At 36.5% G+C, this 27,565-nt stretch overlaps 1 protein-coding gene across 1 annotated transcript in view; it reads left to right on the forward strand.

Moving 5' to 3' along the window:
• CHRM3 (cholinergic receptor muscarinic 3) overlaps positions 1 to 27,565 on the forward strand; it is a 257,400-nt gene that overhangs the window by 69,969 nt on the left and 159,866 nt on the right. Inside the window, exon 2 of the mRNA XM_005518512.3 lies at positions 9,452 to 9,567. The gene's annotated coding sequence lies outside the window, so the exon portion shown is untranslated. The remainder of the gene's footprint in view (positions 1 to 9,451; positions 9,568 to 27,565) is intronic.

A 27,565-nucleotide genomic window follows, 5' to 3' on the forward strand; every position in this document is an offset into this window, starting at 1 on the left:
TACAATTACTGTCTGTTAGAAACCTTTGGAGAAACAAACTCTGTTATAACAATCGTTTGTTTTGCCTGGAAAGAGAAGGTCATTAATGTTTGGCTTATCATGGTCACTATCTAAAATATAAACACAGTTCCCTGTCATCAGTGTCAGAGGAATTGCTGGTTAATTCTACTTGGAGGGAAAATATATTGTGTTTTAGATCTCACCCTGTCAGAATTGTCATGTACTGTTGCAGATATGGCTGTAGATAGTATTGATTGATCTTTATTGATTTTATTTTAAAATGAATGGACACCAAGTTCAACAGGCTTTCTGTGGAGAATGCCTAGAAATAGAATATTCTTTTTATTAAAAACAACAGCAGTAGCAGAACTCTGGTGTGAATGAAACACTTAAAACAAAATTTTAGTTAACAGGTTTTTTTTTTAACAAGAACTCAACTCTTTGTTAAAGACAAAATTAAGCAAACACTAATCTAAATAGAAACCATTTCTCCCCCATGCATCCCTATAACTTATTCTTTGGAAACAAACACACCAAATTTTTTGAGTGTGTTCACAATTTATACCAGTTTTTCAGAATATTTTATTACTTAAAGAAATTTGAATTGATAATACAATATGGTTAATCATATTCCACGCAAAAAGGATGTCTCTTAAGGAAAAAAAAAACCAAAACAAAACACAATTCTGAGGTTTTCTTAAAGTTGTAGTTCCAGAAAACCACATGCTCTGGAACATGCTTGAATGAAATCCAAATCTCTTCTTACATGTAATCTGATTAAAAAAAAAATAAAAGAGAGACAACAGACAGATTGTAATTGTTAAGTGGAATTAATTGTGCAATTTCTAATATTTTATCAGTCATAACTGCTTTTTGTTTTCCCCCTTACCATTTTGGTACCAGTTGCAAAAGTGTTCTGTACTCTTTCGTAGGATCACAGTTTTTGTAGGGTTGGTTAAGAACACAGTTATCCTGTCATTCTGTATAAAGCAGTTACAAGGATGTATGGTTCTGTGGATATATGAATGACCATGGAAAATAAGGGATGAACTGTGACCAAAGAAGAACCTTGTTCTTTAATGAAAGCATTTTTCTTTGATGATGTTCTATTGAATTTTTGGGGGATGGTGTTTGTTTTTTGTTTGTTTTTGTTCGGGTTTTTTGTTTGGTTTTGTTTATTTATGTCATGGATTTTGAAATAGAATGTACTAAAAACCCAATAACCTGTCTTTTAAGCCTCTACCAGCCTTGAAATCATTCTCCTCTCTGATGAGTTAGCTTTTAAGTGATATGAAATGTTATGTTTTCGTGCTCTCCTTCTTCAGCAGTTGCCTATTTCAGAGGGCATGGGGAAAAGGCAGGATGGTACAGGATGGTGTTAGCGAATACTTTCGGCAGTACCTGGTGGTGCTTACTGTTCAAAGGGCAGTGTCACAGTTTTCTTCAGACTCTGCCTGATCTCCTGAGTGGAGGTAGAAACTGGCTACTCTGCCCACAGCAAGAGGAAGGAGGCTTTGCTGCTGTGCTTACCGCGGTCTTTCTGAGCATGTGGGCCACTGAACTCTGCTGAACTCCTCAAGTCTGGGTTACCAGACAAGAAATAAAGTCAGGTTTTGGCCTAAATATCCTGGAGTTCCCTGAAAGTATAATTTTTTGCAATTACTGAAGTATTCTTTCTGGGTCTTGGAAAGCAGAAGACTCCATTGGCATAGAAACCTATGGCCTGACTGGCTGAATTAACAAAGTTATAATCCACAGAGACGGGAGGTTGAGGGGTTGAGTTTTTTGAGTGTATAAATATGCCTGTCTCTTATGCAAGCATAATACAAATTATGCCTGTCTCAAATACAAGCATTTGTACCTCTCCCATCTACAAAAAAGGTATGGGATAAAGAGTAGTTACTGAGTTTTCTGTTGGAGTCTATCAGGGCTGAAAACTATGATTTCTGTTTCGACTTGCATTTCGAATTTCTGTTCTAATGAAGTAAAACAGGAGTGATATGCTTCTTCAGACATCTGACTAAAGTTTATGAAATTATTATCTTTCCATATACAGCATGTTCTTCTTTGCCTTTTGGAAGTTTTTTTTAATATCTGAAGGTTATCCTTTAGGTCATAGCTTTTATAAATTTAGCACAAGCCTTTAATCTCTCTAGAATAATTTTTGTGTGTAACTTATTCTCATAATTGTTACTAATAAAGCTACCACATAGGGAACAGTACATCCTTGTAGTATCTGAATTCTTTATCTTATTTGTTTAGATCATATTGGCAGAAAAAATATTCTCTGTCCCTTCTTATTTCCTAAAATAAGGACCTTCCTAGACAGTGTAACAGAGCAAGAGTAATGCAGAAAAAGAATTAAGATTTGGTGAACAACATCTTGGTTAGGAAAGCACTAGAATTTTGAGGGAAAATGTTGCTTTCTTGCTCTCTCTCTTTCTCTGTGCCTGGGGTTAAGTTAAAATAAGAATTATGCTAAAGCAGTAATAAAACCAAGTTTTTAAGCGTTGTGTTTTATCACCCATATAGAAATTAGTAATGTAACTTGGTTATCTGGAATTTGTACAATATGTACTTATGCCTTAGTGACAGAAGATAACTTATTTGCTCAGCTATTTAAAGAGTATTGTGAACTGATGAATATTCTCTGCTACCTCAAATTCTTTTGACTATTGTATGTCTTATTAATTATGAAAAAAATAACTTGGTCCTTAGTGATTTTGAAATACAGTATTTTCACGAAATAGAAAATTTTTTTAAAAAAAGAAACTTTGTAACTCGATTTCTTTCCATCTTTTATGATTTCATTCCTACTTTCAGGATCCTGCTTCTAATACAGTTGTTCTAGAAATGAGAAAATGTGATGACTGTGTCTCAGGGATTCCATTATGTCTTTGGTCCCTGTAAGGAAAGAGCTCTGACAAATGGGCCAGCTGCCTCCCATCCCCAAGAGACAAAGAGTAATTTTCTTGGTTCCTATATTCCATGATTTGAGGTTCTTTCCTTTTCACTCCCCAAAACTTGCACTCTGAACTGGTGTCCTGTGAATTACTTAGAACATCACAGGCAAGTCAGGGTAAATCAGCATTTGAAATGTTCAGTAAGTCATCCACAAACAAAGTAGATGAAGTGCTGTAGCAACAATTTTTAACTGCTTCCCAAATAGTTTTTAATTTTTTTTCTCTCCAGTGCTGCCTGCTTCATCCTTTGAGAAACACTCTCTATCTGTAAGATCCTTGGGGGTTTTTTACTACTTTTGGTTTGTACCCCACATCTTAAATTTTACCTTTGCTTCGAAGAAACCAGGATTGTTTCCAGACTTTGTAATCCCAAATAGTGTACATAGTGGGTATTTGCTGCACCAGGTTGGGTGTTCTTCCTACTACTGTAGTGGAGGATGAGTGACTTCTGAAGAAGTTAAAATCAGTCACAGCCCCTCACTTCCAAGTCCAAATCCACGTTGCTGTTGTTGATGTGCATTAAGGAGGAGGTGCCATGAAGTGGTTGCAACCTGATTTCTCCTAGAGAAGTTTTATAACAATATAATTGATATATCATAGGGAGTATTTCAAGGTCGAGTTTTTTTGGTTTTTTGTGTTTTATTTGTTTTTTAACAAATGATGATATCACTGATCTGTGTAGAGGTTTATTGTACCTTTTCACTAAAAGATTGGATTTGGGGGCACATGCTAACAACAACCTTATTGCTACTTTGTGGGAGTAAGATGATTCTGCTTTCAAACTCCATCCACAATCAGCCCTGGTTAAGGATTATCTCCTGGTTAAGGAGTTGTGGTTTTATGGTTGTTTTTTTTTGTTTGTTTGTGGGGTTTTTGGTTTGTTTTTTTTTACATTTTTTAAACTATTATTTCTAAATGATAGAATATATGTTCAAACCAGCACTTCTGACTTGATAATTTGTTCTTCTACTTTATTCATATCTCACACAGGCAAAAGGTGCTAAGTTTTGTGGAGAAATTTTTTTGTGCAAAAATCATTGTACAGAAAAACTGCACATTTAAGTGTTATGTAGCACAACAGGCTGCATGGGAATTTTTCTAGTTCCTGAAAATATTATTTGGTTCATATAATATGAGGATACAAACACGTGCTTTGCAAACAATTTATTACTAGAAATTTCTAATAAATTACAATATAATCATAAATAATTTTATATATCACACAGTGTTGAAGAGTTGAGGCAGATAGCCTTAAAGTCATTACAAACACTGAGTGAGAATATAGCAAGGTGGGGGATCTCTATGAGAAAAATGATGCAGAGAAAAAATGCAGAGAAAGATGCAAGAGAAATGTAAATTATGTTTCATAGTTTCACTTGCTCTGCTACAAGTGGAGTGTTCAGAATTTCTTCCTTTGAGTGAAAATGAGTTGTTTGGAAAGTTAATGTCAGCCAATTCTTTGTGAAAATTACTAATTTGTATTCCTTCTGGATACTTGTATAGTTGCATAGGACACTCAGGAAATTGCCAATTTTTAGCAAGCTCTTTGTGGCAATGACAGTAAGACACAAGTACAATCTAAAACTGTGCACACAGTGAAGAGAATCCACAACAATTTTTTTACTTCATCCTCTGGTACCATCTGAGTCTTTTTGCACTCTGCTTAGAACCTCTGCTCTCGAAGCAGTCTCCCCTTGATGATGGAGGTGGAGACTGGTTCCAATAACCAGAATTTTTTAATTTTTGTTTTTTAATTCATAGTGCCAGATGTGTTTTTAATTAAATGTGCTTCAAATGCAGCTTTGTTCAATTTTTTTTCTACATTTTTTTCTTTTTGGAAAATAGTGTTTTAAAAAGTGTTTAAAAGATCATATTCTTTTTCCTCTGAATAGCAGATTTTTTTTTTGTTATGAGTCCAAACTGAATTGGTTAAACTTTGAAAATAGGTCAGTGGCTAGTACTGTTTGTTTAAAGACCAAAGGACTCATTATCATTTATCAGGAGTCATTAGATGTTGTTGTTATAAGGTCTCACTCTTAAAACAAACTTGAGAGTTTCAAGCAATAATGTGCTATTACACAGTTTAAAATGTTATATATTCATAACATAAAACAAAATTTGATTAAAACAAGTTGTTTGGGGCCAAAATTCTTGGTCATTTGAATACAGTCCAGCTTTGATCATTTTGAGGGGATAAATTCATCCAGGTTTTTTTTTGTAAAAAATTTATATATTATTGTTTTTCTGTGTGTTTGAATAATCAACTGCCTTTTAGCATATTGTTGATATAAATTTTAGTAGAACCAAACCTGATGAGAAGTTTCCATTTAAATAAGGAAAACTGTATAAATAGCAATCAGATTGAATATAGCCCATGATTGAAAACCACATGTAGCTTCTCTGTTTTTTCAGGAAAGCTCTTTAGCACTTGTATGCATTCGCACGGCGTGCCCATCCTGCTTTGCACAGTGTGTAGCTGGCAGCACTGCTGGGTTTTTGTGTTTCCTTTTCCTTATGTTATACCAGGTAGTAACCACTGGTTTGACTGATTTAAAGAAGAAAAGGAGTCAATAATTCTACTTACAATTAGAGATGCAGGTAAAAAAAAGTGTTCTCCTCTGTGTTGCACTTTTAAGGAATGAAAATGAATGTATCCAGCATCCGAGCGTGTCTCCAACATGCACTGTGCAGAGCAGCAGAGGCAGGCTGTGGGAATGACCACATTCCGCTCTGCCCCTTCAGATTAGCAGCCCTGGGACAGGCTTGTGTCAGCTGACAATAAAGGGTGTCCGAGTGGCTTGTTAATTTTATCTGTACAAGCTGAGCCATTTGCAATTGGCTATTGGAGATCTGCCTTTCACCGAGCGGGAAGGGCAGCAAAATACCTATGGCTTCTCATTAGTTTTCAGTGCAGGTTGCTCGTTAGGAAAAAACCTCTTTGCCTTTGTTGAAATGACAGTTTAGATTTCATTAGAGAACAATGCTTGCAAACTGCTTCTGTCAGTAATGTTCAGTTCCTCCAAAGCAACTTTTCTAATTAATGAAATCAATTTCTCAGTAGCATTCTGTCTGGGTGCTTGTGTAGCTGCATAAGACGCTCAGGAAATTGCCGGTTTTTACAAAGGCTTTTGTGGCAGTGACAGTGAGACGTGCCTAAAACTCCTTCCACATTTCTGAGATGTGGATCTAGGATAGAATTTTTACTTCTTTCTCAGATTAGTTCTTTTTGTGCTTTATGGACCTTAGAGGCTGTGCTCTGGAAGCAGCCTGCCCTTGGTGCTGAGGTGAGTACTAGTGCCAGTCCCTGTAGCTGGAGTACTGCTGGTCTTGTAGGAGCTGGCTGAAAGTTTAGACTGGCTATAGCGAGCAGATTTTTAGTTGTTTGTATTTCAGGTGTTCTGTCACTTTTAAAATATTTGTTAATATTCAGTAGCTTCCTTAAAAAGCCTCTTTGTAGGGAGTAATACCGTATTTGGTTCTGTGCATATTCAAAAAAATACAATGATGTTAGTCCTTGCAAAGTTTGGGTTTTTTTCCTTCATGCTCTTAAAGTATTTGAAAACATCGAAGTCTTTTTATGGCTTTTTATTTTATGGGCAGTCAGAATACCACAGGACAGCCAAAACTTGTATTGTTTTGACTCTGCAGATATCTTCTTGACGGATTAAGGCTGTCAGCAGAATGTGTAAACACCATTTCTAGCTTTTTACATTGGTCACTAAAGCATCCTTAAGTGCAGCTCAGGAATCTAGTCCTGTGAGACAAACCCTTCACTCATATGACTGAATGATGGTCAGGGGCTTCTGTTAAAACGTTTTAATAACTTTGCACTTCCCAGCAGCAAGTCAGTTCTCTTGTATTGACAGTCACAGTGATTGATCCTCTCTATGCAGCTAGTCCACTGACATATGAGTGCATTCACTTTAAACAGCATCTAGCTCCAAGTTATAGCAGTGTAATTATTTAAACAAAGACGTTGCTCTTCAGAAATTATAATACAATTGCAGCAGTCACCTTACCAGGCCCTGTTCATTGTGCACAGTGGTGGCTTTCCACATACTACAGCTTCTCACACTGCAAAAACAAATCTGCAAAGCTCCTGAAAATTTTGTCGAATATACTGCTTTATGGTAAATATATGCTAATATAAAAAAAGGCTCTGATTTCTCACATTAATTTTATATTTTTTTGGAGGAAAGAACTAGGAGAGTGGGAAACTGTCTACTCAGTTTTCTGAGATGCTGAACTTTACAGGTTTTTGCCTAGTTTTAATGTTGTTGTTTGGGGTTATTGTTTTGTTTTTCTTAGTTCTTTCATCACCTGGAAGGAAGTCCTTCAGTGGATTCTAAGTCTGTTCAAGGAAAAACTAATTATCTGATTGCCCACCTTACTGTCTTGGCAGGGCTAGGCTGGTGCCTTGTCATAGGTGCACAGCTGAAAATGATGAATGAAATAACAGATCACTTTCTCTAAATAAGTTCTGGAAAGAGCTTGTGATAAAGGTATGGTTCTTGCAGGCTTTGAGAAGAAAAAAAAAAAAAGATAATGTCCTGTAAAAGACCCCAAATAACTGTATTGATTCTGTTACATATTTTTCATGTTTTATATGAATTTCATTTTGTCTTTTTCTCTAGAAAGCCTAAAATTTTAAAGCTTGTTTAAAAACCAGCATATAATGCATTGACATAGCAAAGCTGTGAACATGAAATACTGGTTAAAAATACTAATATAGTCATATAATAACTGTCTTACTCTGTGCCTACCCCTGTGTACTTCATTACAGTAGTATTTTGGGTTTGGTAGTATTCTAATGAGAGAAAACAGACCTGCCTAAAAAAAAACCAAACAAGTTTTTCACATCTTTTTCTTGGATTGGACCAATTCCTCACTCTTGTTAATTTGTGCTGAAAAGATAGCAGAGATGTGACATGTAGCAGCAATAAGTAGCCTGTTGTAGGACCTGCTGAAAGCTCCTGATTGTTTGAAAAAAGCCTTATTATACTTGACAATACATAATTTTGTCCTGTGAAAGAGCATTAGAAAATGAGTACAGAAAAATATTTAGAACACAAAAATGTGATTGATGAAGACAAAAATAGTCTATCAGAAAATTATATTCATTTTATCTAAGTTGTTTTCATAACAGGTGAAAAGAGAATCAATTTCTTCGCTTTTAAATACTTTGCAGTTCTATGGAAAATGTAAAACCTCACTTCAGAGAGATCCCTGGAATCCCTTGAAATCTCATTCTCTATCTGATGAAAAGTGTGTTTTGGAACATCCGACTTAAAAAGAGTTCCATGAGAGAGGAACCACTGTGCTGGGGTTACATTTTCACTTTAATCCTAACTTTCTTTTAACCCATGATTTGGCATTAAATATAATTAAAATTGAAAGCCTCTTTTGAGAGGAAATATTTTAATCTGAAACTATTGAAATGGGATACATCTAGCATGGTGGAAGCCTCCCATCCCTTTTTGCTTTAAGCAAACAAAATCCAAAAAAAGCCACTAACCAGACAACTACAATAACAAATAACTGACACACAAACCCCACCCCAAACAAACATAAACCACAAAACTCAAGAACCCCAAATTTGTCAGATTTTCTTGTTTAAGCCAGTGTTTTAGTTTAAATTGTAGCACTTTCTGGGAACTTTGAGAACAATGAAAAAATAGTTCTGTATAAAAATTCTTTCAAGGAGGCCTACTAAGGATTGAGAGAAAACAAGATTCCTGAAAATTTCTGATATAAATTTTTTAGTGAACCTCCATTGGCTTTTGCTTCTGTGCTATACAGCCACTTGGCCTAGAATCAACCTCTCTTGCTGTTCTGTCAGTCATCAATGCTTAAAAACACAGCTCTGGGGATCAGATCCTCAAAAAGGCTTTACAGCACTCTGGCCTTTGTGTTTAGCAAAAGAGAAACAAGGAATTCATAGCTGCTGTTGATGGGATGGTGGGTGTCCCTTGTTCTGCATGTGCCATTAACCCAAGTTGAGTCGTGTATCTTGTATTATTGCCTGCTCACGTGCAGCAGTCGTCCCCATCATCCACCTTTGTAGTCAATTTTGGCATGCAGATTTTGTGTTTTGGTAGAAAACGTGTGGTGGAGTCCTGCATAAATGAAACAAAAAGGAAAATAGCACTTGAAAAATAGTGTTTTGAGAAATTGCCAATGCATACAAGTGTCATTGTTAAACAACAGTGAAAAAGTACATGAATCCTGAAGTCAGCTGGTAGTCAAAAAATATGTTAGATAACTGCAAATGAAGTATCTGAGCAAATATTGTTGAAGTGGTTGTAAGAGAATGTGCATCCTCCTCTTGCTGGATGTTGATGATGTAGAACAGGCTCTTTTGTTATTGTTGTTTTAAAAGTATCCTTTAAAAACAGGGAAACTGTTTTAAATAAGGAGCATGCAGTTGTAACTTGTTCACTGTGTGATGATGGTCTTTTGACTTTTCTATTTACTTTTTTTTTTTTAAGATCTTTATGGTTATGGCAAAATCTTTCATCATCAGCCAGTGGTATAATGGACTACCAGTTGGATGATACACAGTCATCTGAAACATGATATATACTTCTCCTCATCCGTGTCCATGGTGAGTTTTGCTTCTGTATTTATATATTCAATGCTTTAGAGAAGGAATTAAAAGTTTTCAGTGACCCACATTGGATGTTGTTCCCATTGTTTTCACATGGATTAAGAGTATTGTCAATTTACTGACTACATAAAGCCCTTCTTTTTTTTTTTTTTTGTAAGCTGCTTTATATATATATATAACGTTTCTCTTTTTGGATTAGTTAACAGCTATGCAAAATTCTGATAGGCAACTTGAAATGTTATCTTTCCCTTCGGCTTGAAAACATCTTCACCTTCATTTAGTGTGTCTAGTTCAAATTAGATTCCAAGCAAATGTTCTTTTTGATCAGATACATACTGCAGTGTACTTTAGAATAAGGTAACTGTAACAGTGTTGCAAATATACTGTAAAAGCCAGGTAAGAAAAATAATTGGAGAAAATATTTGGAAATAATTTCTTAGTTTTGTTTTTTTTGCACTGCTTCTCTGTTTTGTGCCTACAGTTAATCTGATTATATTATCTCTGAGCACTGTTAAGTACAATCAATAATATTGAAAGCAAGGCTCCTCATATTATAACTGAATGTTTTTGCGTTCAGACATACGATAATGAGATCCAAAGCACTCGTTGTTCATTTGCCTAAGCACATTTACAAACCAAATTTGGGTATCAGAACGTTCCTCTGACTACTCCTTAACACAACAGAAGTTGCAGCTCAGCCTCCTCTCCAAAAATCAGGTTAGGTAATTGAGGTTAAAATCTTCACTCTCACTCCTCTCCTTTTTGAGGGTTTAGATATGGTTCTTACGGCAGAGTTTGGTTATGGGTTATACTGAATTGTCTGGAATAGTTGCTTAGCCACTGTTAAAATTTGCCTGTGAATGTTTGTTATCCTATAAATTTGTGTCTAGTGTTTGGGTTAGAAAAGATATGATATGAAAGGTATTTTTCCTTTCCTGCTCCATATTTCTTAGAAGGATGCAGAAGTAGTGAATAAAGTGAAGAGAATGGAAGAGGCAAATATTAATTTGCCTAATTCCATAAGGTTTTTAGTCAAGGCTCTTCTTATTATATGTTTAATTGATAAGATAGAAGCAATGCAGTTTCTAGAGGTGTGTTTGCACTTGGTAATAGAAAGATGCATTTAAATGTTCCATGTAAGTAGTTAAGAGGTGTTCACTGGCAAAACCAGTTACTATTGGTTTTGGGTGTTTACACTGGGGAATGGAAAAGCTGTGTAGCACATTTTCTCATCCTGTGGGGGACATTTTCTGCCTGATTCTCCGTTACCAATTTCAGCTGGCTTTGCATTTCAAATTTTATGTCTCCCAGGTAGTAACCATTCAGCTCTGAAACCAGGGAGCAGATAAATAGCAAAAAAAGCATCACCTTGCTTGTTTCCACCTGCAAATTTTTGAGAGGAGAAACCTGAGATATTGTTTAATGGGTTATCCAGTATCTGTTGGTTCTGTGAAACATTGCCCTGGGTATTTACTGAGTTCTGCATTGTTTTCTAACCAGGCTTTATATTTGCCAAATTAGCAGATTTTCTTCGAAGACTTGACCTTTCCTTTTCTCCTTTTCCTTATCAGCAATGTGCCATACATTTCTGAGCCTGTTTATACATCCTTAGTGTGCACTGACTCATCATGAAATGAGGGCTTTGTGACAAGTCTGATGGAAGAACTAACTTCTTTAAACAGAGAAAACTGTATATGTGTAAATAGTGCAGGATTGTCTCCTTTTGCAGATGTCTGCTACACTACATTTTATTGCCATTTTACTGCATTTATTTCCTGTGTACACCAGCAGGAGAACAAAATCCATTCGAATCCACAATGTTTCCCTTGTAGCCAGACTTAAAAGGTGTGATGATGTCTTCAATTATTTAAGAAATGTCATTATACATTGTCCTGACAATTAAAAAAAACCTGCTTTGGCATTCTTGTTAGAATTGTTCCTCTTTGCAATCAATATCTTCAAGCAAAAAGGATGTACCATGTGTAAGGGCATCCTCCTCTCACTTCTGTATCCACTCAGGGCTCATATAGGTTTTCAAATGGTCAGCAAGCTACTCCACTGCTTCTTTCTAACTAGAGGAAAGCTAAAGTGAGCATCAGGAAGTAAACTGAGTGCCATCACACAGGATTTGAAACCTAGAGGATTTTCTGCCCTGACCACAGTAGCTTGCAGAATGATATCTAGAGGATAAGTAAGCTTTGCTCATCAAATTCAAACCCTGCAAGAGAACAAACAAAATTCAAGCAGTATAATATATTTAAAATCTGTAAAATAATAATGATAATATTCCTAGTTTCTCCCCACCTCCTATGCCCCATTAGATAGACCAGGGAAACCTATTAGAGAAAGGTGTAAGATAATTTTAGAGGACATAGTGGGATTTGACAACTTGTGTGAAAAGGAAATAGAATCTCTTATAAGGGAGAAGTATTTTAAATGCAAAATTGTATATCAGCCTGCAGTTGAGTGTGTTCTGATCTTCATTCTGCTTTAGACCAACAGATACCAATTTTGGAAGGGTCTTTTGGTTGCTGGAAAGCACAGAGATTTTTAAAAAAACCAATAAACCCAACCCCAGACAACAAAAACCAAACCAAAGCCAAACAGTAAACAAAACAAACAATAAGAAGTGTAAATTTTATTTGTCTGCTATATATTGAGAAAATTCATATAGCATTTTAATGTTGAAAGGAATTTTTTTTTTCAAGATACTCAATATGCAATTAGCATAGGGTGAAAAATAAGCCATAGTGAACAGAAGGCAGGTGCTTTTTGGGAGATGTTTATGGTAATTGAAAAGATACTATGTAAAACATTAAAGATCAGGGTATCTACAAACAAGGAAAGTGGTTCAGGCCATATGTTAAGTTACAAAAATAACAAAGGACTTTTTAGTACAGAATTGCCTTAATTTATTTGGAAGACTGAATAATTCTAGAAAGCCCAACAAAAAAAAAAAAAACCAAAAACAACATAGCAGGTATTCCTAATATTTACCAGCTGTATTTTCTGAGTGTTGTGTTTTGTGGATAACCACTTGAAGAAACAACAGCAGCGGCTGCTAAGTAAGATTACTATTCTATTACCTGACTTGAAAAAGAGGAAATAAGAAAAAAAGGGTAATGAGAAGAAAACATGGAAGAAGTCTAGCCCTGTATGTCAGTTTCTCCACCCAAAACCATCTGTCAAAAATCATGTACTGAAACCTCCTGTACCATCACTGAACAATGGAAGTTTGTGTTTTGTCTGGTTCTGCTTCTGAACTCATTTCAGCTTCTCTGCTGGAGGCACCTCACAGTTTACAGATGGTGTTGTTACTGAAGTGCTCCATTTTAACTGTAAAGCATCATTAATAAGTATTAAAACAAGTTTTTATTACTTCCATTGCTTCCTGCCTATTGTAGAAATACCCAGGGTTCTCAAGACTGCCACTTATTTTGCTTAGAGCATTGCTCCATCAGAGTTCACACAGGTGGATTCAGTGAGCCTGGCTCCATCTGTGCCACCTGCCAGTCTGGCTGTCCAAACACATCACAGGCTTTGTTGAAGCCATTCTGATGACAGAATAAATGGCATGGCAGGTACACTGAAAAAATCAAAATTAAGCATATATTATTTATTAAAGTAATCCCAGTCCTACTTAGATTTATCCTGAACTGAGGTTCCTGCAGCTAATAGGCAGAAACAAAGAAATAATGTTAACATTTGTCTTGAAAACTTCTGGTTTGGGTGAATTTAAACTCATGTTGCTTCAGTACATGCAAATAAAGCAAGAACTCCCCTTTGCCCTTGTTTCCCTACACCTTTATGTACTTCATTTTCAAGCTGATGTTGTGATACTGAAGGACTGCACTATGTCAAGAGTCTTGAATAAATTATGTCATAGAAACTTTGAAAGCTACTGAGGAACTGGCCTCAAGGTTAGGTATTGGTTAAAGAAAAGCCCGATAACTGAAGAGGCATTGCTGCTGATGTGCTTTGTTCTAATGATTTTCTATTAGTAGGGAGACTTGATTAATGATTCTCTATCAGTATGTCCTGATAAACTTGCTAGTCAATGAATCAGTGTGTCATTTTATTTTCTCTTAAAGAGCGTCCTTCTAATGCGAGTGTGACAGGAATTGGCTTTAAATGAACTGCTACAAGCAATTTCTTTATCTGAATGGAGAAAATATTTTCATTTTCTCTAAAGTTTTGAATTCCTGCATAATTTTCTTCTGAATTCATGAATTATTTGTACCACGTAACTACTTCTGTGAGATTTTTGCATTTAAAAAACATAATGAGTTTTTAAAACTGCTTGGAATCAGAAGAGGTTCTATGGTAATCTTACTGTTTAAATTCTATACTCTTTTAACTGCAGCAGGCTCTTAAAGAAAAAGCTGGGTTTAAAGCTTGAGCAAGCTTGCTTGAAAATATATTCAATGTATTAATATTTAATTTTTAGTTTTTCTACTGTGCTACTGTAAAAAAACAACAGCAGCCATTTTCTACAAAAGACTAAGAGCTTACAAGTTTTGTTAGGGTAAAAAAAAACCACAAGCAAACACAAGCAAACTGTTTTTTGGGATTTTTTTTATTAGCATATTAACTAGTTTGTTGTGGGTTTTATTCTCATTAAAAATAATGAAAGAATACAAGAATATAAAAAATAATACAAGAATATATTGAATATATTGAGAATATATATCTTGAATATATATCAAGAATATATTGAGTGCTTAAGATCTGCTTGGGTTGGTTTGTTTGTTTGTTTTTTTAATAGTCCTGCTCTGAAGGTAGAGTTCCCAATGGATAATCAACATGTAGAACAGAACTTGCAGAACTATCAACCACGTTACCAGTTTGACAGGGGTGGATCCTGGAAAGCTGGAAGAGTTTAAATGATGTGTGATCAAGCCGAGCTGTATCAGCCATGACACTGCTCAAACAGCAGAGCATCCTCTCCTCCAAGTTCAACCTTGTGGAGCTGCAGGGATTTAGTGGAACTAACTCAGTGAGATGCTACTTGGAAGGGAGAGGTGGCTTATTTCAGACAATTTGTAACTGAGTTCACTGGTTTGTGGTCTCACACTGGCACGTGTCCAGATGATCTGGCCAACATCGCTTTTGTCCACGTCTGGAGGTCAGGAGATGCCAGCCCCTGCATCCTCACCACTTCTCTTGGGTTCTTCTTGGTGGCAACAGATGAGTTCTGGGGATTCACCAAAGAATTTTACTTACCTCAGCCTCTGTCAGTGCTAGGCAAATCTGCTGCCAGATGTTCTTTCCTGTTTCTCGGTGTGGCTGGCGTGGCAGGAGGAGACACATGCCATCACTGCACGTTGTGTCACCTCTCCTGCCTGCCTGCACTTCTGACTTGCACAGCAGCCAGGTTTACAGTGTAATCAATTACACAGTTTTAATTCTGGATACCTAGCTTGACTTCAAAGATATTGCTTACAAGAGTTGAGGACCTAAAAATTACCTAGGATTAATCACTCAAAAATATGCCTAGAAAGTGGAACTTGGTTTCTTCTAAAGATAAACTAAATACACACATCTCCTAAATGGTGGACATTGGCTGTTGGAATTGGGCACTGCTTCCAACATTCCTGAGAAATCTGAGTTTGATAACTCCCAGATTTGTCAGAGAAGTGATTCAATAGGGCCTTCTGTGGGAAAAAAAAAAAGTATGCTGCTTAAAGAAATCAGTAATTTTTTTATTTGTTCTTTCATATACATCACGTAGAGTTCCTTTCTTATTATTTTGAAGCTTTGTATTATATATAGATGTTGGAAATAGTTTTTGATATAGGCATAATTTTATAATAAATAATATAAGATATTGAGATATTAAATAATGAGATATTTAAAAACTGTATGTCCAGGGCCATTGCCCACCCAGATAAGGGCAGATGTGGCTTCTGCCCTTGCTAGGGCTCCTGACCGTCCCTTCCACACCTGGTCCTTACTCATGCTGGGGGTTATTGTGTGACATGAACCCACCTTGGCACCTGGGGCAGGACATGAGGTTTTTTTGTTGGCATAAACCTCAGAGTGCAGACATCTTCCCAGCTAGAGACACTGCCACCATCTATGTCAGCACTCCCCCTAATTTACTGTCAGTTGTTGCCTCTTGTGAACTCAGCAGGTCACCAGTGAAGCTATCGAAAAACATATGCTGCTGAAACTTGCCTTTAAAATAAGGTAAGAATTAATTTCTCATTTTATTTTTAATTATTGTCAATGTTACTATCAATGTTATTGTATAGTTTACCTAATAGCAGAGAGTAGTTTTAAGTACGTGTACCCAAATTAAGTATAATATCTTAAGACTTATGTGAAAAGTGCCTTCACAAATCACAATGTGGAAAGCAGGTAAGAATCACTGCACGGTGTCTGTGTCTCCTCTAAGTGATTATTCCTGTAGCTGGCATCAGCAACAGCAAAAATGTTGGAAAGAGGAAACTGGTAAAGAATACAGAGCTTCTGATAAGCAATTTTTATTTCTCAGCTCAGGGAAGCAAAATCTAGGCATTCAAAAACTAATTAAGTACTTGAGAAAGGGAGGCATGAGATTCATAAGTTTAATTCATGTTGTTGCAACAGGCATCCACAGTTAAATTTTGCATTCATTGCTTTGAGATGAGGTTTGTATTAAATCTGAGTAAATTTATTCAGAATTTTCTGTAAGGCTTGGGGGGGTTTGGGTTTGTTTTTTTTTTTCCTTTTATTGTTGTCAAATAATTTTCACCATCTAGATATTGGCAATTTGTTAGCTTGGATAGAACTATCTAAATGACATCAAAACTGTATCAGTGCAGATTTTCACAAGTATATCAGTCATATTTTCTGATAGAATTACTAATGTTTGTGGATAATCACCTTTTAAGACTCACTGATTTCAGTGAAATGCCCTTTGATATCCTTTTTTACCAGAAAATTAAAGTTGGAGTAAACCAGCTCAAATCCTGATAACTCTTCTGTGGTGTTGCTTTTTAAAAAAGCATTTTAGTGTCCTTCCTTCTCTGCCTTTTGTAAAACTATGTAATACTTATTAGCTTTCCTCTCATTTTATTTCCCTTTGTATTATACAGCCTCCTTGAGCTTTACATAAAACATGTCTTCTAACTCTATTTTATGTGGATTGAGTGCATTTTACAGCAGTTTGTAGCTACTAATTTGGGCTATACATTTTTATGTATAAGCATTTCTCTTGGGAAAGTTAAATTTTTCTGCTACATCATTTGCTTAAATGAGACAGTAAATAGGTTATCAAAAGTAGTTCTTTTCCATGCTAATATGGAAACAATTTGGATACTTCAGAGTACTGATTTTGAATACTTGCTACTAATGTCTTGGTGAGACACAATATTCAATGCTCTAAGAATTAATGTATGGTTTTACATCTTAATTTCATGTCCTGTATGTATTTTCTGATACGCTGTCTCTGCACATATATAAATGTGCACATACATAAGAAGAGGAAATAATAGTTTAAATTATACAGAAGCATTTTAAAAAGAATAAGTTGTTTCAGGGTAAAAGAAAAGGAGAATGGCAAACTTGGAAAATAACCTTTCATTTAAAATTATATATATATATATATATTTAATTGCACTCTTTATCTGAAATCGGAAGCCATTACTGTGTATCTCTTATTATTCAGTTCTTTATAATAAAGGTAGGATTCATGGGTGTTTCTAAGTTGTCCATGGGGAGAGGCAGGAAAATTCAGAAGACAATTCTTGTCTTATATCTGTGTTAGATACTTATCATAGAAGGGGATATATTACCCTCTGGGTAATTGTGCATGCAATATTGTTATTTCCTGTTTTAAAGAACACAGGATAATCCTGAAGAACCCAATGCTTCCCACAGTTAATTTTATTTTGTTGGAGATGCAGTAATTGCATCTCTGGAGCAACCACACTTGTTCAAATGGATTGTTCATTTTAGGTACACAAGAGGTGTCTCATAATGATAGTTACTGAGTGGTTTGACATTCACAGAAATAACACACTTTTCATTTTGCATGTTACCTGATGCATTTTTATATATAAACAGAATGTTAACTTTATTAAAATGAGAAGTTTGTTTAAATAAATAAAAAAAAATCACAAGAAGCAAGACTTACTGAACCATTTTCCACATTTTACTGGAAAATGTTGACTCATATGTAGTAGATAGTCTTCATTTCCTCTACTCAGTGAAACAGATGTTTTGGTGCTCTGTTAAATAGTCACTGTTTTCAGCAGAGCAATGTGGGCATTTTAGTGGTGCAGAAATTATTTCTCATTGGAGAATATAGCACTTTTCAGGATTTAATACTTACAGCCCAAGACTCACCTTCAGCCAAGTGAAGTTAATGGTCTGACTGCATTATACAAGACTTTCTTGTGTAGTTCTAATTAATCAGTGTCGTGCTTTAAAGCTGAAACATTTTGAGTGAGAAATAACACTATGGTTGAATTTAACTACTTGAACCAATGAAGCAAACTGTGTCAATTGGGGTTATCAATCAGATTTCAGCTTACATCTGGTGTTATAATCTTTTTATAATAATTTCAATTATATAGTCTCTCATTCTCTTAATTCTTCCTCTAAGCTGTTCTGTTGCTTGGCTCCAGCTACTGTGCTCCCTATTCCAGGTGGCTTTGCTTCAAATGCCTGGAAAAAATTATTCTGCTTAGAAATAGGTAACGCTACAGGTATTTGAAATATCTCATGATCCACCTTTTCCTAACTGAAAGATTGTTGATATTTTGTCTTTGCAACATTGGAAAAAGGAGAGATCATTTTTTATGTTAGGGAAATCATTTTATTGCTTTATGTGCTGTCCAGCTACACAACTATGAAAGAGGGGTTGAAGGCTTTTAAGAAGAGAGGATTTGTGGATGTTATTGTACTTAGGGGAGAGGAAGTGAAGGACCTGCCTCAAAGTGATAAATCCTGTGAGAACTGAGGCATCAAACTTTCCAGCAACAGCCTGAAGCAGCACATTAGCATCAACAGCAGGTGACGGCAATGAGTCTGAAAAGCTCAGATTAAATGAATTCAGGTGTTGGTGTTAGAAAATCTGGTCTCTAAAGAATAGTTCTTGTTACTATGGAAAGTTGTTCTTGCCAAAAGAGATTTGGAGGTAATTTAAATTGCAAGTCAGCTTTATGTTGACTTCAAACAAGGCCATAAAAAAATTGTGTGCAGGATTTAGTTCTGAATGTGAGTCATCTGTGGAGTAGAAATACTCAAAGAATTCATTTTGTTTGGCAAATATATATCCTTGAGTCGATTCAAGCACAATTTCACCATATTTGTTAAAGTTCTAATACAGAATTTTAGAAACAGAATACCTAGAGCCTGGGGAGAAATGATTCACAAGGGGTGATTTAATTTCTGTGTTTATTTCTGATGGACAGTGCACATGGAGTGATGATTTCAATGCACTGAAAAGACAGTGCTCCCAGTCTTTTGTGGATGACACAGGTGGAAGATAGAAGGTGCTTGTAACTGCAGGGCTATCCATGGGAAGGCTGTGTGCATCCTCTGCTATTACATATATGTCTGTGATCCTGGGCAGTTTATAAGATAACAGCTAATTCAGCTGTTCACAAAGAGTAATTGTTATTTCAGAGGATAAATAATGCTATCGTATTATTATCACCTCAGAGTGTATTATGAGACTGCTAACATGGACTTCCCTCTCTGTTTGGTTAAATAAAGCTATAAACCTTGCTTATAAACTGTTTTCTGCAGCTGCTTTTATACCACATTTCTGTGAGTATCATTATTTCATATCATTGTTTACTGAGTTTTTGATTATGTTTGACTTTTATTTTTGTTCCCAGTGTTCTATGCATTTTGGATTGAATTCATGATTATATACTGTGTGATTACTTATAAGCTCCTGACTATTTAAGGACTGAAATAAACCTTTTTTTTACTTTTTCTCTCTTTTTCCTCTCCCTTTACTTAAATTTGTCATGTAGGAGAAGAAAGTCAAAGCAAGACACCAATGTTTATGTGCAAATTTGTCATTATCTGGTTAGTCTGCTGCAAAGAATGCTTTAGTTCGAATGTGTTGATACAACACACTTTAAAAGCTGCCTGTACTTGGTCTGGACTAAATTGCTGGAAGAATTTATCACTTCTCAGACTTGATGAACTATAGAGCTGTAATATTTTTTTTCAAATTCTCTAATTTACCCTTAAGGTTTTATTTTCCTGATGTGATAGGTGGAAATCAACCAAGAGAGGAAAAAAACGGGTTTTGTGGTTCAGGTTCCAGCCAGGAACAGCATTGTATCACCAGACTTGAGAAGAGGTCATTCCATGCTGCAGCTGAATGTGCTCCCCATTTCCTTCCTCCCCTGTGCCTGAGCCCCAGGCAGCACAGAGGTCACTATCTCCCAGCAACATTTTGCCCATCTCTACCCATTCTTAGGAACTGTGAGTTTCCAGTAAGTTTTTGAAAATGGAGGTTTTTTGTAAGTTTCCCATGTCCATGTTAATTTTTACAGTGTCCCAAAATAATGTTAAATTCTGTGAATGCTTTTTTCACCGTGCTAATTAAATCCATCCTGCTTTTCCATTAAATTAACTGTACAACTGTGTTGTTTTTCCCAGAGAGGGTTGTTGTGTTATGTCATTTAAAAATCAATAAACCATAATTTTTACCCCCACCCATTTAGTATTGGTGGGGATTCCAGTGTAATGAACCCATTATCCTTGATTAACTGATACGGTGTGAACCTTCATGTGCCACTGAGATCATGTGAGGAATTGTACTAATTCAAAGTACCTTTAATTTGGTAAAAAAATGTTGCTTCCAAGCATGTGGAACCTCTCTGTTGGCTGTAACCCACTTCATTTCAGAGATCATACTTCCCTGACTCCACTGAGGGGATGGATGGTAGTTGCTGTGGCCTGGCACATGCTTGACAGGAAAAGGTTGTCCTTGTTTCAGAGGGTCTCAAGGTGCAGGAAAATTGAAGGAACAGGCATCTGAGGAAACAAAAGGCAAAGATAAAACAAGGCTAGCCATTGTGAATCTGTAGCTGCTCAGCACAAGCTGACATTGAGGTTGCAAGGGCAAGCCCCATGGCATAGCATCATTTTACAACTTCAGGACTTGTAGCTGTTCATAAGTGAAAAAAATGAATTTAAGAAAATTATTTAAAAAAACAGAGAAGACAGGCTTTTTCAAGAGGTTACTTCACTTCTGTGATATTCTCAGGAAGTTTGTCAGAGCTCTTTTGTAGAGTCTTAAAGTTTGGTAGATCCCTGAGATCTGGGGAAAAGAAGGGTCTCACTGGGATAAGTGATAAACTAGATATGTCTGTATGCCTGTGTATGTTTTCACTACACTTGTGGGGCTTGCTCTCTACTTGTGGAGTATATGGATACCTTAAAATACATAATCTAGGGAAAGAATAAGTGAGATTAATTTTAAACATCTGTGACACAGTGGAAAAAACATGCAAATCAGTTTAGTAGCTAGTTTGTGTGCTCATGGAGGTACTGGAGGTATAAATAGAGCAGTAATCAGGAATAATGGGAGGAGGGGATATTCTTCTTTGGAAATCTCTTTCTTAGAAAGTAGGTCAGGCAGCTTCTGTCACTGTGATGTTTTGTTTATGAGGGAAAAGACAAAATGAAAATAATTTACTAGCCATGCTTGAGAACTGTCACCATCTACTCCTTGATGGAGAGCAGATAACAATAAGTGAGTGGTGTGTTAGGGTGAAAGTTAAATTTGCTGTATTAATTAGCTGTCTGAGCTCTCTATTGTTTTTCCTGCTGTGAGTCTTTTCTAGACACATCTTGTGGGTCATACAAAATATAAACAAAGCAGTTGACTCTACTGGATATATATTTACTTATCTCTGGTTTATAACTACTTTTTCAAATGTGCAGACTGCTCTGATTAACTGTGCTTGGTTAATCTGGTGTAGAGTGATGGTAACTGTCTCTCAACTTTGTGCTTCACCATGGAGATTTTTATCGTTTACTTTAACTTGAAAATGAAAAGTTAAGGTATGTAGACTAATATCATCTGGTAAGGTGGATGTGCAGAGGGGATGTTGGCCAGACTTATCACTGCTGTCCAGCACAGCTCCTGTTTGCCAGTAAGGTCTGATTGCTTGTGTCCCTTGCTCCTGAAGCACCCAGCAGTAACTAGAGAGTAGTTACCTGAAGTATTTTTTGTTAGTCTGATTTGGCTTGGGCTTGTTTCCTGTTTGTATTTACAGATTTGGCAAAATTAAGATTAAATTGATGACCAAATGAGGTTTACAGTGGGCTTCAATATGAATAGAAAGTCACCCTTCTTTTTTGGCTTATTTCAATGGACCTCTTTGAGTATTTACTTAATTCTGACTTGATCAAGTCTCTGCTTTATCTTTGCCTCTGCTTTTATACAAAAAGAGATAGCAGGCTGTGTTTTTCCCCTTACTTATATATCTAAACTGGTTATTGCTTTGTTTGTTTCCACAGTTGTTTTTCAAACTGTTTTGGCATTTATTGAGGTGCTGATTTAGGGTGGATTTGTTGGGGTTTTTGGTTTGGCTTTTTTTTTTTTCCTTAATGAAGACCAACACTCATTAAATGGAATAGTAATTTTATAAACGATGTATAAATGTAGTTTAGGAGTTAGAAGAGAATCCCTTCATCATTAATACAATTGAACTACGCAGCAACCTCTGCATATAGGTTAAGTTCAGTGTAAATAATGAATTTGTTAAATGGGTCATATGACCCTTTGCTGCTGAGCACCTCAGTGTCTGAAGCTCACCCTGTGAGATCTGTGTATGTACCGTCAGCGGTTCACAGGTGGCTTTTAGGAGTGTACCTGCTTCAGTAATTTATCAGAGCCCAGTGAGACATGATGGCACAGCAATGTAACGGGACAGATTCATTGTCTGCCAAGTCAAATCATGTGGTAAGAACAGCATTATTTATCAATACAGGACCCCTCTTAAAACAAGCAAATACAGAACTTCCCAGCTGCAGCTCTTCTACAGAGCAGCCTGTGGAATCAGGAAAAGCAGAATGGATAGTGTGGTGTCTCAAACTATTTTTCTACAGGCTGTCAGGATTTACTAACCTAATCTGTTGTGTCGATGAGAACTGATAGAGTTAAGCACTAAAGGGTAGAGCCAAGAAAAGAGTTATAAACATAGGTCTTGCAGGACTGGGGAACTCTATTGATATAATAGAATTCATAGAATATTGAATATTGAATATTGAATATTGAATAGAATATTGAAATAATTCTTTTGAGCAGTGTGCATCACAGATGCCACAGTGGCAGAAGTGGCTGGCAATGTTTCAGCACCTGAAAGGCGTTTCAAGTGTCTTGGCACCAAAAAAAAACCAAAAAAGAGAGCAGATATAGATGTTAGAAAGGAAGATTTTAAAATAAATTTTAAAAAAGTAAGAATTCTTACAGATTTTAAGTGTTTTGTATCTGACAGCAACCTTCACTGAAGGGCTGTAAAATATTGGAACAGGCTGCCCAGGGAAGTGGTGGAGGCACTAGCCTTGGAGGTAGTTAAAAGACATGTAGATATGGCACTTAGGGATGTGGTTTTTAGATGGACTTGGCAGTGCTGGGTTAATGGCTAGATATAATGACCACAGAGGTCTTTTCCAAACTGAGCAATTCCTTAGAATCAGGGATGGTGAGTCTGTGTCCCTTGGCCCAGGTAGTTGAGGGATATCCTGTGTCCAAAGGGCTGGCATAACTGTTACCCGGAGCCTGCTTCTCAAGATCCTGTCCCAGCTTTTCCTTTCAGCTGCAAGATTTGGTACAGATATCCAAGGTCTGTACGACCTGTGGCTCAAATGCACATTGTTTGATCCTTTCCTCAGGAAGCCCGAAGCCTTGAACCAAGTTTCTCAATCACTGTTTCCCATCAGACCTGGTAGAACAAGTGAGGATTTCATTGGGGAAAGAAGATATTGTATATCGGCAGTTATTGAAATTTAAAACTTTTGTAATTAGACTTTTCCTTTCTTTTTATAATTTAATTTTTAATACAATGGTGTTGAAGAAACTAAGGTGTCGTTCTAATTGGGAACGGCGGGAAAGAACGACACGGACTCTCAAGGGAGTCAGAACAGGAGAAATCTTCTAGTTTATTGCTCTAGGCTTGTTATATAGATTAGTTCGTGGAAAGTACAGAAAGGAAACTCTTATTGGTCAGTAAATCACCACATCACCATCATTGGTCAGTGGGGCTCACCACCCCCTGACTTTCTCCTGCAAGGAAAACAAGGAATAGAAAACAACACCTGCAAGGCTGTTTTGTGTCTTTGAGGATTGTTTTGATTCCTCTTTAAAACTTCCCAGGCTGGACTTGAGAAAGCTATGCGGCCTGTAATTTGTACAGGCACTGTGGTTCAGATTTAGCATCCATACTAAGGTGCTCTCAGCTGCAGTGGTGGAAGCATTACACTTTTATGAGCTGCAAAATCAAGCACAGCATGTTGTTGATCTCTTAGCTTGAAATTCCTGTTCTCTAGCTTTAAAATGTCATTGATGGAACAATTTGCTAAGATGTGCTAGCACTGCTTTACAGAGCTGTGACATTTTGCATGATAAAATACTGCTTGAAGCAGGGGGTTATTTATTATCTCATCCCTCTAAGATGATAACCAGTGCAGATGTTGTCACTCAAGGTGCATTTTACAATATGTAGCAAAAACTATTTAAATTGTTTCTGATGTGTTTGAGCAGGAGATATAAAATATGCTAACATTAATTTGTGATCTCATAATTAAAACCAGATTTGTTTTCAGGTAAAATTGATGCATTATGTAACATTCACATAGCAGAAAATATGATCATAATAGTGTACAATAATTTTTCTTTTCATCTGAAAGATAAGTAAATATTTAGGTACACAGGATAAAGTGGTCTTGATGTCTTTTTTTTTTATATCCTATCCTCAAAGCCCTAAGCCTACAGAAGTTTTCTGTAGTCTGTATATTCAACTTATTCAACTTTATTTTTTTGTCTGCAACTTGACGCAGGGTAATTTTAATGCTGAAATGTTAATTGCATTTTCAGGGAATAATTCGTGCAGTTATATTGCTTATGTCAGTGGTTAAAAGAATGAAATTTGCTAGACCTGGGTAATCATTAAAAGGTTGTTTAAACTTGAACAATTTTGTGAAGGATGCACACATCCTTCATGGCTCAGAACCCTGCAAGCTGGACAAGAATTGAGGATATCCTTCAGGTTTCAGCTTCTGCCTTCCTTTTTGATTTTGGTGGCAGTGAATGATATTGCTAAACTTTGAATGCTCACAGTTCTGCAAAACATGCTTGTCAAATTTGAGAGCATACCTGAGCCATGAGTGGGGCTGAGAGGCCTCTCTGACCTTGTTAATGTGTTGTAGAACATCTTGTCTACCCGGATAGATTTACCTGATTCAGGGAAATAATTGTGTTAGTTTTAAATAGCTTTGCTCATTTTTAATACAGCTTTCCATTTGCCAGGCATAAGCTGGCCCTTTCCATACTGTGACTTTCTCTCTGAACTGCTCATGTGTTTAGAATAAAACATGTGTCTAAGTGCTCTGGTGGCCAGGGGCCAGAGCACTCAACATGCTACAGGGCTGAGCCCTAAATGCATGCTGCTTTAATGTATAGTCTTCTTTAGCCCAGGAAAAATCAGGATTAACTCTATAGGAAGTCTATATGTCACAGAAGTATGAGGAAAATATCTCACTGCATGGAGGGTAGCTCAGGTTCCTAGCAAATACAAGAAGCAATGCCAATGGTTTTTAAAATTGTATTCAAATGAGGTGTGTTTTGTGGCTAATGAATTGGTCAGTTAATTTTCTCATCACCGTGTTTGAGCTTGTTCCTGCCACTGAACAGTCTCATTTTTTCACACGTTGTTGAAGATGGCATTAATTTAGCCTTCTTTCCTGTTATAAAGCTTTAAATGCCTTCGCATTAATGTCTAATAAATGTAATTTGTGGTTTAATCTGCACATTATTGCTGCTGAAGAAGCAGACAGAGCAGGTGGGAGATCTCCATTCTCTGTCTTCTCATTTACACCACAGAGACATTTCAGGATCCTTATCACTAAAGCAGTTTGTGTGGGTTGTCTTTTTTTTACCACGGTATTAGTGACATAAGGTGGGAAATACTTCAGACATGCATTTTGGCAAGTATTCTTTGGTAACTAAACCTTCAGTATTTAATTTCATGCAAATTCTGTTTTCCTGTCAATATCTGTGAGGGAACTTTTCTTGTTTGGGGGGATAGTTGAAAGATAACATTTTAAGTTACTGTTAACAGCTTTCACTAGACTGCAACTGTGTTGGTTTGCTTTGGGTGAGATACCGGGGAACAGAAGGGTGGTATTAAGTAGAGTGTAGTTAATTTTTTTTTATTGATCACTGAACCCTTGGTGGCTGATTTTGTTTCTTAGCTGTCCAGTCCATTCTTGGTAAGCTTTTATTTTTCATTTTCTCAGTCAGCTAGTTTTGCATAAATTGTTACACAGCATACTGAAGATGCTGTTTTGAGCTGTTGCTTTCCAGAGGATATTTCTTTCCTCACGCTTGCCAATGCTGGCATGTTGAAACGGGGGTTTCAGCAATCTGACTGGGCTGAACAATTTAGCCCCAGAGCTCAGGAATCTCCAGGGCCACATTTAAAATGCTACACAAGCGAGATTTGGGAATTGTGTTTACTGTCAGTAAAGCATGGGAAAGGAGCAAGTGGCTTGCCAGTCTCTTGAGGGGAATCTTTTGGCTTGTGGACAGACGATGAAATTATGGGCAGAGGACAAAAATAAAATGGAGTGTATGGAACTAGTAAAGCTTAGAAATATGAAAGCCAGAATGTATTAAATGTAAACAAAGGACTGGTACTGGGGCATGTTTGGGGCTGGAAGTTGCAGAATGCAACATGGGAGAGGGCCTCAGCTGAATGTCTATAGAGTTTGGGGTATCTTCTCAGAAAAACCCCAACCAACCAGAAATACTGCAGTCTCAACTGTGGCAATGAAGAGTTATAAGTAATACTAAAAAGGCACTAGGAATTCAGAGTGATTTGCAAAGGGTTCCCTGTGAAGGATGTGCAGCTGGTTTTTGTTCTATGTAGGGGACTCTTTCACCCCCCACCTCAACGATTACAGCTCAGTCCTCAGTTAACTTCCATACAGTCAAATATTTCAGTTTCCTAAAATTCTGTTGGCTACTGTGGCTGATAGATTTTCCTGCTGCTTTCCAGCTAGTATAAAGTGGCTCAACATGTCTTTATTCCCCCACCTATGGGTTATTTCCAGGCGAGTTTAATTGTGTATTTCTAGTCAAAACGTATGCTGGCATCTGCTAAGTGCAGAGCGCTTATGGTAAATGAAAAGAAACAGAGCATACAATTTGCCTCTTCAGATACTGTAGATAGTGAAATAACACCTGTTAGGGCAGGTTTTGTGTGGTGTTTTGTGCTCTTGGCAATATTTTGTGCTTTCCAAACATGCCTATTTCTCCACAGGAATTCTGAAGCCTATTGATTGCCTTTTTCTTCATCGGTTCCCTTTTTCAGCAGAGATCAAATCCCTTCTTTCTACAGCTTTTTACTTATTATTTTTATTTTCACTGAAATAATGGGAAAAGTAATGTATGTGAACTCCAGGGGATCTTGTGAGAAAATTTTTATCCTAGAGTGCAAATGAAAAATGTTGGATGAAGAAAAGTTGTCAAAATGAAAAATAGGAGAAAGGTTCAAAAAGGTATTTATTAAACATTAAGCTGTTTCATGGATATGTGTGATATGGCACATGTGGATATGGATATGTGCTTGCCAAAATCTACAGGTCAGGAGGTAAAAAATAAACACATTCCTGTGTCTTGGGAGATCTCCCTGTATGTTGTTCAAGTAGTCCTTAGCAGATATTGTTCTCAGCATGAAATGCAGAAAACAGTAAGAGCTAATATTGTTATGCTCAGACTTTGGCACTTCACGGGGTGAAAGAAACAAAGGAAGTA

The sequence above is a fragment of the Pseudopodoces humilis genome, chromosome 3 (assembly GCF_049639895.1).
Source record: "Pseudopodoces humilis isolate 2021_Gansu_Grassland_sample_001 chromosome 3, ASM4963989v1, whole genome shotgun sequence".
In the NCBI taxonomy this organism is placed as follows: Eukaryota; Metazoa; Chordata; class Aves; order Passeriformes; family Paridae; genus Pseudopodoces; species Pseudopodoces humilis.